This window comes from Phocoena phocoena, chromosome 11 (assembly GCF_963924675.1).
Source record: "Phocoena phocoena chromosome 11, mPhoPho1.1, whole genome shotgun sequence".
Taxonomy (NCBI): domain Eukaryota; kingdom Metazoa; phylum Chordata; class Mammalia; order Artiodactyla; family Phocoenidae; genus Phocoena; species Phocoena phocoena.
In genome coordinates this window covers 51,587,969-51,604,190 of record NC_089229.1, presented here as the reverse complement: position 1 = coordinate 51,604,190, position 16,222 = coordinate 51,587,969, and the positions used below count along the sequence as shown (strand labels likewise).

Sequence of the window (16,222 nt, the reverse complement as noted above, 5' to 3'; positions counted from 1 at the left end):
ATAAATAGTGTAATAAATAGATGAAATAGTAACAAATCATGTTGATATATCTAGTTGTGGCATGTCATCAAGGAGAACTTTGGCTCTCAATTTTTAACTTAAAAGGTTAACGCTAATCTAGCATCTTAATGAGTTTATAGTATAGACGCTGATCATTTCTTGAAGTACTTTAGGGGCACTAGTTCAAGAACAATTGGCATGAAGCTGTGGTTTGACCCACAGATCTCTGAACACTGTCCGTAGAACAAGCTTGGTCATGTTGATATTAGGGTTGTTTGGCGTAGGTGCCCTGGGATTGCGTCTGTCTTTAGGCCCAAGGAGGGTACAGCTCATGAGTGTAGTACGTCTTCGGAGGAAATTAGTACTCGGATTGTTATCTCTATAGGTAAAATTACTCGGTATCTACTCCTAGTAGTCGTAGTTCTCCTGGTTTTAGGTCTGGTGTTGGGATTATATAAGAATCAAAGTTTAGGTCTTTGTAGTCAGTGTATTCATAGCTTCAGTATCATTCATGGCCTATAGTTTTTACAGTAAGAGATGGGCTGTTGATTTCATCTATCATATAAAGAATTCGTAATGATGGCAGGGCAATTAAGATTAAGATAATGGCCGGCAGGATAGTCCAAATAGTCTCCACCTCTTGGGCATCTATTGTGCTAGTATGTGTTAACTTAGTTGTAAGTATTAGTGTAATGATATAGAGGACTAAGGAGCTAATTAGGAAAACAATTATTAGTGTTTGGTCGTGAAAATGTAGCAGTTCTTCTATGATGGGTGATGTTGCATCTTGAAAACCTAGTTGGAAGGGGTATGCCATAGAGATATACAGTATTTTCACTTGTGACTTAACTTCGACAAAGTTATATAAAATTTTACTAATACCTAGTTCATGAAGAAAGACATAGTGGCTATGATGTTGGCTTGAAACCGATAAGAGAGGGTTTGATTCCTTCTTTTCTTGACTATTTTAGATTTATGTAGGTTGGTTCTTCGAATGTATGATATGGTGGAGGACATCCATTTAGTCGTTCTAAATTTGTGATGGTAAGCTCTACTGCTAATACTTCTCGTTTGGATGTGAATGCTTCTCAGATAATGAAGACTCAGTATGACCGCTGTTAATGAGATGAATGAGCCTATTGATGAGATGGTATTCCATGTTGTACAGGCGTCTGGATAGTCAGAGTATCATCGAGGCATGCCGGATTAGCCTAGGAAATGTTGTGGGAAGAAGGTTATGTTGACACCCACGAATATGATCACAAAGTGAATTTTTGCTCATGTCAAGTTGAGTGTATACCCTGAGAATAGTGGAAATCAGTGTACAAATCCTCCTATGATAGCAAAAACAGCTCCCATTGAGAGCACATAGTGAAAGTGTGTGACTACATAGTAGGTATCATGAAGTACAGTGTCTAATGATGAATAGCTAGGACAATACCTGTTAGTCCACCGACTCTGAAAAGGAAAATGAAACCCAAGGCTCACATCAGGGCCGGTGATCATTTAATATTGCCTCCATGGAATGTTGCCAATCAGCTAAATACTTTTACCCCTGTAGGGATGGCAATAATTATAGTAGCTGATGTAAAGTATGCTCGCGTATCAATACCCATACCTACTGTGAATATGTGATGGGCCTATACGATAAAACCTAAGAACCCAATTGATATTATAGCTCATACCATACCCATATATCTGAAAGGCTCTTTTTTTCCTGAGTAGTAAGGTGCAATGTGTGAGATCATCCCAAACCCAGGTAGGGTGATGGTGACCTCGTAGAATGAGTGTGAGTGTTCCTTCTCTGCTATTTTTTGGAAGAGTTTGAGAAGGATAGGTGTTAGCTCTTCTCTAACTGTGTTTCATAGAATTCACCTGTGAAGCCATCTGGTCCTGGGCTTTTGTTTGCTGGAAGATTTTTAATCACAGTTTCAATTTCAGTGCTTGTGATTAGTCTGCTCATATTTTCTATTTCTTCCTGGTTCAGTCTCGGAAGGTTGTGCATTTCTAAGAATTTGTCCATTTCTTCCAGGTTGTCCATTTTATTGGCATATAGTTGCTTGTAGTAGTCTCTCATGATCCTTTGTATTTCTGCAGTGTCAGTTGTTACTTCTCCTTTTTCATTTCTAATTGTATTGATTTGGGTCTTCTCCCTTTTTTTCTTGATGAGTCTGGCTTATCAATTTTGTTTATCCTCTCAAAGAACCAGCTTCTAGTTTTATTGATCTTTGCTATTGTCTGCATTCCTTTCTAAACGATTCACTTAAAAAAAATTGTTTATTTATTTTTGGCTGCATTGGGCCTTGCTGCACGCAGGCTTTCTCTAGTTGCAGCAAACGGGGGCTACTCCTCATTGAGGTGCGTGGGCTTCTTACTGTGACGGCTTCTCGTGTTGTGGAGCATGGGCTCTAGGTGCGCAGGCTTCAGTTGTTGTGGGCACGGGCTCAGTAGTTGTGGCTCACGGGCTCTAGAGTGCAGGCTCAGTAGTTGTGGTGCATGGGCTTAGTAGCTCTGCGGCATGTGGGATCTTCCTGGACCAGGGCTTGAACCCGTGTCCCCTCCATTGGCAGGTGGATTCTTAACCACTGCACCACCAGGGAAGTCCCTGAATGATTCGCTTTTTTTTCTTTTTTCCAAACTTTTTTTTTTTTTTGGCGGTATGCGGGCCTCTCACTGCTGTGGCCTCTCCCGCTACAGAGCACAGGCTCCAGACGTGCAGACTCAGCAGCCATGGCTCACGGGCCGAGCCGCTCCGCGGCACGTGGGATCCTCCCGGACCGGGGCACGAACCCACATCCCCTGTATCGGCAGGCAGACTCTCAACCACTGCGCCACCAGGGAAGCCCCCAATGATTCGCTTTTTAATGCAGGGACTTATTCATCCTCAAATGATACCTGGTAGGAATTCAATGAATATCTGTCAGATGATTAAATAAATGAGCAACAATTTAATTCTGCAGCCACCTTTGCTGGGTAAGACACTTTGGATCTGAAGATTCTATTGAACAAGGGACACCCTCCAGCTCCTCCAGAAATAGTGGACATGGAACCTTCCCTTGAGGGAGAGAAAGCATGTTTCTGGGAGCTTTGCAAATGTTTCATGGGAATCCCACTTTTGGTTCTCTTAAGGACTCTTTTTTGGTTCATCACTCCATATGCCTCATGGACCAAATTACTACATGTTTCTGGTGGTTCAACATGTTCTTGGCCACAGAGGCTGATATCCTGCTACAAACTGAGCCTGGTAGGAACTTAAAAGGAGATGCTTCTCATCTGTCCTCTGGCATGCCTTCAGTGAGACTCAGGCATCTGAAGACATCAGACCCAGACACCAAAATGAAATTAACAAGAAGGGGCTCCCATGAGGGGGACTGGGCGCCTCAGATTCAAATGAGCAGTCGCTTGAATCCAGTGAAGGCGCTAATGAGCTGTTCTACGCAGCTCTGGCAAACTCACCCTGCACCTATAATTTTCTCTCTGGATATCATTAAAATCAAATGATTCCCTTATTTGGGGTATCCATTTACAGTGTAATTATTTTGGTCTTTTGTAGTGACTTTCGTGGTTAAATTAGGCAATTCTCCTGCCTGTGTAGATAATGTAATGACTTTTTAATCATTTGTTTTCTACCAGCCAAATTGTTTCCATGATCCCATTAGAATTCTTCTGTAGTGATTCCAATGGATTTATTGAACTACTGGTGACAGCCTCACTGATGAACTGCAGGCTGCCTGCCTTTAAATTCAGCCAATGAATATCAAATACCTTCCATTTTCCCAGGAACCCAGAAAAAAATCTAATAATTTTGATCGATGGATATGTTTCCTGACATTCAACATAGAAATTACAAAGAATACCATATGCTTATGGTAGGTTTTAAAAATATAAATTTATTTTTTTATGATTATGAAAGTAATACATTATTATTCTTAAAAAATCCAGAAATAGGGCTTCCCTGGTGGCGCAGTGGTTGAGAATCTGCCTGCTAATGTAGGGGACATGGGTTCGAGCCCTGGTCTGGGAAGATCCTACATGCCACGGAGCAGCTGGGCCCGTGAGCTACAATTACTGAGCCTGCGTGTCTGGAGCCTATGCTCCGCAACAAGAGAGGCCTCGATAGTGAGAGGCCCGTGCACCGTGATGAAGAGTGGCCCCTGCTTGCCACAACTAGAGAAAGCCCTCGCACAGAAACAAAGACCCAACACAGCCATAAATAAATAAATTTAAATCATATGGGCTTCTAGGAAGACCTCTGCTTAAAAAAAAAAAAAATCCAGAAATACCCCAAATACAACAAATACTATAAAAACGCCTGTAATTTCACCATTTACTTAAAACCATTTTGTATTAGATGGTATCTCCCTATAGTTTTTTTAAAAAAATCTATTTCTCTTTCCATTATCTATCAATTATCTACATACCTATCTATCTATTCAAAATTGGAGCCATAATTTTTCAACCATATTTTTTTCATTTAATATGCATGATAAGAATTTTTCCATGTCCCTGAATATTCATTGCAGTTATAATCTTTAATGGTTGTGTAATATATTAGTATATACATTTGTTCTCCAAATATTTTCTGAGCTCCTACTCTGAACAAGCAAAGACTTACTGTAATTTATTTAGTCATTGATCTATTGTTTGAACATTGTTTGAACTTTTAAAAATATAAGTCACATCATAGCTCTCTGCTCCAAACATTGCAAGAGCTCCCCATTTTGCTAAGAGTAAAAGCTTACATCCTTATGATGGCCTTTGAGGCCCTTCAAGGTTGCCCCCAACTCTTACCTCTCTGGCTTCATCTCCTATTCTTCTCCTTGCCCAGGCCACACCAGCCCCACTGGACTCCCTACTGTTTTTCTAATTGTCAGACAAGCTGTGCCCCTGGGCCTTTGCACTAGCCGTTCCCTCTGCCTGGAATGCCCAAAGACCCACTACCCAGATTTCTCACCTCCTCAGAATCTTGTGCTCAGGCGTCATCTTCTTAATGAAGCAAACTGTTCCTTTTTGTCTTGCCTCCAGCCACTCCTGATTGCTCTTATCTTGCTCTGCTTTGTCTTTTTTTTTTTCACAGCGTCTATTATTTTCTCATGTACTATTATACTTTATTTACTAAGTTTACCATTTATTATCTACTCCTCCCACTGTAATGTAAATTCCATGAGGGTAGAGATTTTTGTCAATTTTGTTCACCAATGTATTGCAGGTGCCCCAAACACTACTTGGCACGTAGTAGGTGCTCAATAAATATTTGTTGCATGAATGTATAACTGTTTTTGCATGTTTGGCTACTTGTGTACAATGCTATATAGAGTCTAAATCTTTGAATCAATCTCTTGTGATTTTTCTGAGATTTCATGGAATTACTGAATCCAAGGAACAACTTTTAAGGCTTTCTGATGTATGTCATCAAACAGCTTTTTAGAAAACTTGTGCTGATTTACGCTTCCAGCAGAGTATAACTATGCCCATCTCATTGCATTAACACAGGCATTAAGTATTATTATTATTTTAAGTATTATTAAGTATTATTATTAACTATTATTATATTATTATATTTAAAAAATACCTTCGTTAACCTGAGTTCTGAAGAACACTACTCATTTTAAAATTTTATGTTAAAAAATTTTACAACTACTTGACTACTAGTAAGTTTGAAGATTTAAAAATCAGCTTATTAGTCATTGATTTCTTTGGGGGATCACCTGATCACATTCCTTACTGATTTTTTTGTAGTGAATATTAAGATTTATTTTCATGTTTATTAGGAATAATTTGTGCACACAAGAGAATATATTTAGAGAAAAAAAAAAATACTCTTGAACCCACTGCCCAGTTTAAGAAATAGGACATCGTCAGTTCTTTTGAAATCCTAATGTCCCAGTGAATGCCTCCCAGCCCCATTCCTCAACATCTTCACAGAGAAACCATTGCTTTTTTGTGTGTCCCCAGTGGCATACTGTTTAGGTTTGTCTGTTTTGAAAATGGAGTCATACTGCAGTTCAACATTGTGTTTCTAAAATGTTTGATTGCTGGAATCTGGCCGCAGCCTCTGCCGCACCCGCTGCCTCCCGCCGCCTCCGGACCTGCACAAAGGGAGCGAGCCTTGAGCCTTCGTGAAAATGTGCAAGCAGGACCCGAGTGTTCTGCACACCGAGGAAATGTGCTTCCTGAGGGAGTGGGTGGTGAGCACGGGGAGGGGTAAAATACCACCTGCTACTCATAAAACTAAATTGGAAGCAAATACCAAGGAAGAAAAAACAGATAGTAAGAAGGTGGAGGAAAACATAAAGACAGATGAACCATCAAGTGAGGAAAGTGATCTAGAAATTGACAACAAAAGTGTGAATGAACCCGACACTGATGCTCCTCCAGAAATGGGAAATGAAAATGTAGAGATAACTGAGGAGATGATGGATTAGGCAAATGATAAAAAAGTGGCTGCCGTTGATGCCCTAAATGATGGTGAACTACAGAGAGCCATGACTTGTTCACAGATGCCATCAAGCTAAATCCTCGTTTGGCCATTCTGTATGCCAAGAGAGCCAGCGTCTTCATCAAATTACAGACGCCAAATGCTGCCATCCGAGACTGTGACAGAGCTATTGAAATAAATCCTGATTCAGCTCAGCCATACAAATGGCGAGGGAAAGCGCACAGACTTTTGGGCCATTGGGAAGAAGCTGCTCGTGATCTTGCCCTTGCCTGTAAGCTGGATTATGATGAAGATACTGCAATTATGAAAGAAGTTCAACCAAGGGCCCAGGAAATTGCTGAACGTCGGAGAAAGTATGAGCAAAAACGTGAAGGGAGAGAGATCAAAGAAAGAACAGAAGGTGTCAAGAAGGCTCGGGAAGAACATGAGAGAGCCCAGAGGGAGGAAGAAGCCAGACGACAGTCAGGAGCTCAGTGTGGCTCCTTTCCAGGTGGTTTCTTGGTGGAATCCTGGTAATTTTCCTGGAGGAATGCCTGGAATGGGAGGGGGCATGCCTGGAATGGCAGGGGGCATGCCTGGAATGGCAGGAATGCCTGGGCTCAATGAAATTCTTAGTGATCCAGAGGTTCTTGCAGCCATGCGGGATCCAGAAGTTATGGTGGCCTTCCAGGATGTGGCTCAGAACCCAGCAAACATGTCAACATATCAGAGCAACCCGAAGGTTATGAATCTCATCAGTAAATTGTTGGCCAAATTTGGAGGTCAAGCATAATGCCCTCTGACAAATAAAGCCCCTGCTGAAGGTAAAGCAACTTAGATCACCTAATGGATGTCGCAGTAATACAAACCGTGTACCTCTGACCTTCTCATGAAGAAAGCTGGGGTGCCTTGAGGATAATCCCTACCCCTCTGCCCCAAATGCAGCTGAAATATTTTACAGTGGTTTGCCATTAGGGTATTCATTCAGATAATGTTTTCCTACTAGAAATTAAAAACTTTAAACAATTAAAAAAATAAAGTAAAATTAAATGAGAATTCAACAGCTACAGTTCATTTGCTTTTACTGCTATATGCTATGCTCTTGTGTATATATACCACTGTTTATTTATCTAAGCTCAGTGGGCAGTAGGATTGTTTCTAACTCTTTGGTATGATAAATGACACTGCTACAAACATTCTTACTCATGATCGCTGAGGCGTTATACACAAAATCTCTGTAGGGTATGTACCTAGGAGTGGCATTTCTGGGTCATTGAGGATGTGTATGTTCAACTTTTCAAGATAATGTAAAACTCCTTTCCAATTTGGGTGTATTAATTTATATTCCTACTAGCAGTGGATGGGCTTTCCCATTGCTTCACAATTTTTCTAACTCTTAGTACTATTCTGGAGTGGCTGAAAAGTGTTATCTAATTTTGGTTTAAATCTGCATTTACCTTTCAAATGATTATTGGCGATTTACCTTTCCTCTTCTTTTTATTTATATTTAAAGGGTGATAACCACTGTCACCACAGTCATTGATTGGGTACTACATTGTGTGCCAATCCCTGCACATTGCATCATCCACTCACCAACCCTATGAAGTAGTTACCATCATATGTTGGGGCCCCAGGGAGATTACTATCAGAGTACATATTACAAACTGTATTTCTTCCAAATGATGACCTTCACATCTTTATAACATGTGACTTGAGACCCAAGACTAACGTGTAATCTTGTTAGACTGCAATTTGACAGAATGTATCTAATTTCTAAAGTCTGTCCTAGGTCTTTCAGAGATGAAAAAAAAAGAACACTAATAGTCGTATGAGAGAAAAATTTCTAGAGTTTATCTCCAAGGCCATTTTCTTGTTACCTTAGCAGAAAGGAAAAGGTCAATGGCGTTTTTGTCATTATATCTTGAATGATTTAAGAAATCACATACATGTGGAAGTACCAGCTGGAGCAAGATACATGCCTCCTCTCAGAGGAGTTGTCTCCTGCAGGAACCTATTATTATTTTTTCAATGAATTACTTTTTTTTCTGTTGGAGTTCCAAAGGGGAGTTGGCTGGTTCCAAAATCGAGTCTGGAATTTTAGAAAAAGGGAACGTTGTTATTGTTTCTTTTGAACTAATCAATCCAATAAGCATCTATTTTGAATCTGCTTTCTGTAAGACCCTAAGACACAGAGATGTTTGAAAGAACAAGAGGATACCATTCCCATTTCCACTCTGTTTCCTGTTAAGTTGGAAGGTTTCAAACTCTCAAAAATAGAATTCATTCATTTTTATTTATTTTCTGTCATTTATGTGTACCCCTGGTGTGTGATGGTTAATCCAAGATTAGGTTAGGGGGCCTGATTGATCCCTAAATACATGGAAAGCCATCATTTTAAGAAACGTTTTCAATAATATTAATAGTATATCAGAGGTAAACAACCAGCCCAGAGCTTCCTGTCAATCTCCCTGTGAGAAAACCCATAGGAAGTAATGTGGGACGGATCTAAGGGGGCATGGAAAGGTGTTATCATTGTGCTTTGGAAGGCTAGGGCTAGACCATTGCAGGCTAAGCAGGTCTTCACTCCCAGAGTCCCCTCTCTGATGGAGGAGGCCCCAGCCAGCCTGATGGAGAGCTAGGTACATGGGAGTGGAGAGGGGTGACATGCTTTGCTGACACTTGCCTGTGGGTCAAACTAGGCTCAGGAAGCCCACTGGGCCACAGACCACTGGGTCTCCAGGCAGCCTGAGAAGGGTGAGGAAGCAGGAGGTCAAGAAATGGGCAGAGGAAAGAATGACACTGTGGGCCATGAGGCCAGACCTGAACCTGATCTTCCCGTTGCACCTCTGGTTGGGTTCATCTGTGCTTGTCTGCCAGCCCAAGATGACACATACAGCACATACACACACACATATTCCACACTCATATCCTTTTCTCAACCTTTCCATCACTCACTTTACCTTTACTGTATGTGGCCTTGTGCTATATTCACTTTAAACAAATAATTTTATTGAAGTATAATTTTGCATACCATGAAAGTTACCCATTTTAACTGTACAATTCAATGTTTTTGTTGTTGTTGTTTTGTTTTTGGTAAGTTTACTGAATTTGGCAACCATCACCAAAATCTAGTTTTGCAACAGTTCTGTTACCCCAATAAAACCCTTCATGTCCATTGGAAGTTGACCCCTGTTTCCTACCCTCCAGGCCCAGAGCAACCAGTCGTCTGCCTTCCATCTCTTATAGATTTGCCTTTTCTGGATATTTCATATAAATGGAATCATGCAAAGTTGGTCTTTTGTGTTTGGCTTCTTTCAATTAGCACGAAGTTCATCCATGTTGTAGCATGTATCAGTTTTTCATTTCTTTTGATTGCTGAGTGGTGTTCTATTGTTTGGACACACCACATTGTGTTTGTCACTTGCCAGTTGATGGACATTTGGGCTGTTTACACTTTGGGGCCGTTATGAATAAGGCTGCTATGGACATTCATGTGTAAGTCCTTGAATAAGCCTGTGTTTCCATTTCTCTCGGGCATGTACATAAGAGTGGAATTGCTGCATCATATGATTAAGTCTATGTCTAACTTTTTAAGAAACTACCAAACTGTTTTCACATCAGCTGTACCACTTTATGTTCCCTGTGATTGACTTTTTCATATGAGTTCTGTCTCCCTTTACAGGCTATAGGCTTCTAGGGGACAGCACTCCTGCCTGTAGCTCTGTGTAACCATAACTCTCAGCATAGAGTAGGTCTGTGGTCATTAATGATGATTGCTGTAGTGGGCTGAATGGTGATTCCAAAGATGTATCCACATTGTAATTCCTGGAACCTGTGAATATTACCTTATATGACAAAAGATGTGATTAAGTTAATGATCTTGAAAGGAGGGGCTCCTCCTGGAATATCTGGGTGTATCCTAAATACCATCACAAGTATTGTTGTAAGAGGACAGAGGCAGAGGGAGATTGCACACAGACACACAGAGGAGAAGGCCATGTGAACACAGAGCAGAGAGATAAGGGGCCACAAGCCAAGGAATGCTGACAGCTACCAGAAGCTGGAAGAGGCAGAGAACAGCTTCTCTCCTAGATCTTCCAGAAGGAGTGAGGCTCTGATGACATCCAGTTTCAGCTCACTGAAACTGGTTTTGGACTTCTGGCCTCCAGAACTGTGAGAATAAATTTCTGTTGCTTTGGTAGTTTGTTACAGCAGCTGCAGGAAACTAATACAATTTGCTAAAAATAGTAGCTGAATGGAGCAGGAGTAAAAGCTGAAACACAGCATATCTGGAGATCGTAAACATAGTCTTGGATGTAGGAGGCAAAGAGTTTTCCATTTCCTTTGGGGTAAGCCTTTATTATGAATGAAAGGCATTCATTTACTCATTTAGTCATTAATTTTCAACCATTGAATTTCTAGTAGCTTTATTTGACTGACTCTCCTTTAGAGTGGATATGTTTTTCTTTCCATCTGGAATGAAATTACATATCTGCCGTTGCTTGATATACTTTCTTTTATGTTGTGTCCAAACCAGTGTTACTGCCTGTAACCATCGGGAGAGCAAGATTCTGGAACCAGACCACCTGTGTTCGAATACTGGCTCCGCCACTAACTAGCTGTGTGGCTCTAGGCATGTCATCTGTATAATTGGAATAATAAGTGCACATAACTCATAAGGTTTGTGTGAGGATTAAACAGTAACAGTTTAACAACCAGCTCTCTCGATTTGTAATATTTGCCAATTTCTGTGGTGTAAGTACTCCCTCCATGAACAATTTTAAGGTATCAAAGTAGCATCACTGAAGGTAGAAATTGGAAGAGATGCACTGTAGCACACCATGATGTAATGTTTCCTCTAATACAGGTGCAATAGATACCTAAACCCAAGAATGTAGACAATAATAAAATGCAGTAAAATAAGTTAGGAAGACATTAGTTTTAAGTATTTGTTAACCTTGTTTTTTTAATAATTTATTTAATTGTATTTATATAATTTAATTTTTAATAATGGGCTGGGTTTAACAACTGGCTCATAAATTTCTTAAAAATTTAACAATTGACACTCCCTCGGGAACTGGTATAAACTGACTCTAGCTCACCTAAATTAATGTATGTAAAGAACTATAAAGGCTGAAGTTAGGTATTTTTCTTTATTATCCTGGAAAAGCCCTGGCACTAGCCTAGGATCCTGTCTTGTCCCCACGGATGATTAATCGCTGTTAGGAGAGACCTAAATTTAAGGATGTGAGCGCCCAAGAACAGCACTGAATTGGTAGCAAAATGAAGGAAATGGTAGCTTCTCGATCTCTTTATCAGAGTGCTTGATGCATTCAGACCACTTTGGGCTTGAGGGCCCTTTAAGAATAAAGAAAGGGCCCAGAGAGGGGAATGCATAGGGCAACATCTAGCTTAAGATGTAGCATAGTTGGGGTCTTGGGTAAGAAGCCTAGCTAGAGAGTGGCAGAGTTGGAGCTCTTTATCCCCAGTCTGTCTCTCTGTTAGTCTTTAGATGGCGACCTTTTGTTCTCTTCCCACCACCTCCATCTCTGATTTAAAGTTGACTAGTTTTTAAGAAGCGATGTGCTGCAATGAACATTGTGGTGTATGTCTCTTTTGAATTATGGTTTTCTCTGGCTATATGCCCAGTAGTGGGATTGCTGGGTTGTATGGTAGTTCTATTTTTAGTTTTTTAAGGAACCTCCGTACTGTTCTCCATAGTGGCTGTATCAATTTACATTCCCACCAACAGTGCAAGAGGGTTCCCTTTTCTCCACACCCTCTCCAGCATTTATTGTTTCTAGATTTTTTGATGATGACCATTCTGACCGGTGTGAGGTGATACCTCATTGTAGTTTTGACTACTCAGCCATAAAAAGAAATGAAATTGAGTTATTTGTAGTGAGGTGGATGGACCTAAAGTCTGTCGTACAGAGTAAAGTAAGTCAGAAAGAGAAAAACAAATACCGTATGCTAACACATATATATGGAATCTAAAAAAAAAAAAAAAAGAGTACTGGCGAACCTAGTGGCAGGGCAGGAATAAAGACGCAGATATAGAGAATGGACTTGCGGACACAGTGTGGGGAGGGGAAGCTGGGGCGAAGTGAGAGTAGCATCAACAGATATATATTACCAAATGTGAAATAGCTAGCTAGTGGGTAGCAGCAGCACAGCACAGGGAGATTAGCTCGGTGCTTTGTGATGACCTAGAGGGGTGGGATAGGGAGGGTGGGAGGGAGGCTCAAGAGGAGGGGTATATGGGGATATATGTATGCTAACACAGGATTGTGAAGCAATTATACTCCAGTAAAGATCTATTAAAAAAAAAAAAAGCAATGTGTAGATCAGGAATTGATGAGTCACCATAAACACAGTCCAAAGGCAGCTGACTTAAAGTGCTTTAGCTAGGTAACTCACGTGGGCTCCCTAAATGTTGGATGTTACTTAAATACTTAGAAAAGTAATTCATGATAAGTATCCATTTATCCTTTTGCTGATGAAACTAGTTCCATGAATTATAAACTTAAATCTATATATACAAAAAAAAAAAAAAAAACTATATATACATATGTACATAACTACATGTATATGTACATAAGTACATGTATATGTACATATGCACACAAGTACATGTATATATACACAAGTACATGTATATGTACACAAGCACATGTGTATGTACATATGTACACAGTACATGTATATGTACATATATACAGTGGAATATTACTCAGCCATAAAAAGGAACGAAATTGGGTCATTTGTAGAGACATGGATGGACCTAGACACTGTCATACAGAGTGAAGTAAGTCAGAAAGAGAAAAACAAATATCGTATATCAGCGCATATATGTGGAATCTGAAAAAATTGGTGTAGACAATCTTATTTACAAAACAGAAATAGAGACACAGACGTACAGAACAAACGTATGGATACCAATGGGGAAAGGGGAGGGGTGGGACGAATTGGGAGATTGAGATTGACATATATACACTATTGATACTATGTATAAAATAGATAACTAATGAGAACCTACTGTATAGCACAGAGAACTCTACTCAGTGCTCTGTGGTGACCTAAAGAGAAGGAAATCCAAAAAAGAGGGGATATATGTATACGTATAGCTGATTCACTTTGCTGTACAGTAGAAACTAACACAGTATTGTAAAGCAACTATACTCCAATAAAAAAAGAAAGTTTAAAAGTAGTTACAGCAATGAAAGTGTTTTCTAGTACTCCTTTAAATGAGTAAAACTAGAATGTAACAGATCAATTTATTCTGGAATACATAGGGAGAAAATAAGCAAATTACCTAAAACCAACTAATTCACAATTTAAATTGAAAGTTATTTGTATTGCGAGCTACAAATTTCAGTTTTCCTTGGATTATCTTCAAACAGATAGGATAACATAAAAACTTCTGAAGAAAAAAAGGGTGTGGTAAAGACCTGCCTCCAGAAACTTCATGGCTTTGCTCCCCGAAGTGTGCTGTGTGGAATTTTATTCCTGGAAAATGCTTTAGGGGAAAAAGTTCTCTGATCAAATAAACTTGCGGAATGCTGCATTTAATCCCCTCTCGGAGATGTACGAGGCTCAGCAGTACAAGCTCTGAGCAGGGCTATTGTAGAGACAACTCCCTAATTTAGTGTCACTCCCCATCTCTTAGACTTATTTGACCCCAGAATCCTGTTTTCATGTAACTCCTACAAACATCTCAAGCAACCAGTGTCCTCCAGGACACGATTTTGTAATCCCCACAACTAGGATTATTATTATTGCTTCTAAATAGTTTTATGATCTTCAGCAAACCTTAGCCTCAGTTTTGCCTTTGAACTAATAACCCCGTCACAGAGATGCTGTGAACCAAAACTTCCACGGAAAGGTCCCCTGAAAACTTTGGCATACTACTTCTGTCTTGGGCTAATGTTCATTTACCAGAAAGACACCCTGTTAGTTCTTCTATTACCCCATTCTGCCAGAACTCTCAGTAATACCCCTCCGTGGAATGTCCGTCTCCGGTTGGCAAGCGCATAAAAGTGTGGACGCTCGGCAAAGCCAAGGAAGCTACGACTTGCTTATATTTCAACCTGATGGTCTGTTTTAAGGGTCATTTTTTTCTTCTAAAGGCGAAAACGCTGCAGTAATTTCCTTTAGTACATTTTTAGCCACCTATATCGAGACAAGTTGTCATGGAATAACCTGTGTTCACATCCTCATTTCAAGGGTGGCTTAAATGTGGAGCCAGGATGGCTGCAGCCTTAAGGCTCACCTCGGCTGGTTACTCTGAAGCTGCTTTCTCAGTCTGGTTTTGGTTTAGAAACAAGGTAGTACGTAATCCAAATACACCAGGGCAGAAGATACAAATGACTAAAAAGCAAAGCAGCTTTAAAACTCTAGTAGGGGGCTTCCCTGATGACGCAGTGGTTGAGAGTCTGCCTGCCGATGCAGGGGACACGGGTTCGTGTCCCGGTCCGGGAAGATCCCACATGCCGCGGAGCGGCTGGGCCCGTGAGCCATGGCCGCTGAGCCTGTGCGTCTGAAGCCTGTGCTCCGCAGCGGGAGAGGCCACAACAGTGAGAGGCCGGCGTAATGCAAAAACAAAACAAAACAAAACAAAAAAAACTCCAGTAGGATACTGGGGGTTTGGCTCTTGTGACACTAGCCAAGGATTCATTATTCAACGAGGTGCCCAGTGGACTAGGTGCCTGTGGCTGGCTTGCTTCTGCAGAGGCAACATTTGCTTCTTTCCAAAGTGTGTTATGCTTTAGGCTCAAATGCAAACTCTGAATAAATATTGATCTTTACAGAGTAGGAAAAAAAATGACAGATTTGCTTTTTAGTTTTTGGGTGTTTCCTTGAAGTGAGGCAAGACTAATTTGGACTTTGGGGACATTTGTCTTTGGAGTTTCTGGAGAGTGTCATACAGGCTTTTCATTGAATCAAGCTTCCATGGGTGGAGATGAGCTTAATTTCTATCGCAAGGCTTAAGATCCCAACTCCAGCCAGGTTTCTGCCTTTCTGTCTCCTAATAAAGACCACTAGTTATAAATTGGAAAAACCCGAGATTATCTTTTTGGTTAAAATGGATTATTCACAGAATTCTGAAATATATCTTTCCCTCGTGAGCTGTAAACTTAAAGCTACAAACTCTTTCTCAAGCAGGAACTGAAGTTCAAAGAACTTGACTGGACTGAAGCACAGAGCACTAAATATTTGTCCCTTAATTTGCCCTCTAATTTCTTCCCTGTTTTTGTGTTTGTGATATTAATACAGGAGAAATTCAGTAAATGGTCACTGACTTTGATTTGATAACTACTGAGTCCTTCGTTCTCGAGGCTTGGGTTCTGGAGTCAAGAGAAGGACAGGAAATGGAAGAGCTCATTTGGCCAGTGTCTAAGGAGGGGCTGATGTTCTGCATTTTATCTAAACCTCCTTGTCCATGGACCTAAGACCTTGCTCCTGGATGTGTGAACTGTGCAGTTGCATGGGGCCCCGCACAAAGAAGGATCCCAGGCTTGGTTCAGTGCCCTGTTGTCACCATCTTGATAGTCTTAATACTTTTTGAACAAGAGACCCCACATTTTCACTCTGCTCTGAGCCCCTCAAATTTCCTAGCTGGTCCTTCCCCTGGATTACAGTTGATTAAGGCTCTCTGCTCTCCTCTTGCTCCTTTCTCCCACCCATGGCCCCAGATCCAGCCTCAAGACCATGCTCAAGGCTGGACTGTCCAGTGTCCTGTCCACTGGAGCAGGAAGCTAAGGATTCACCCTGCAGTGAACCAACTTTCAATGATTCTCCTGT

General features: G+C 40.7%; 1 pseudogene; it reads left to right on the top strand.

Moving 5' to 3' along the window:
• The first annotated feature begins 1,734 nt into the window (after positions 1-1,734).
• LOC136131366 (hsc70-interacting protein pseudogene) lies at positions 1,735-7,211 on the top strand (annotated as a pseudogene).
• Positions 7,212-16,222: the final 9,011 nt, after the last annotated feature.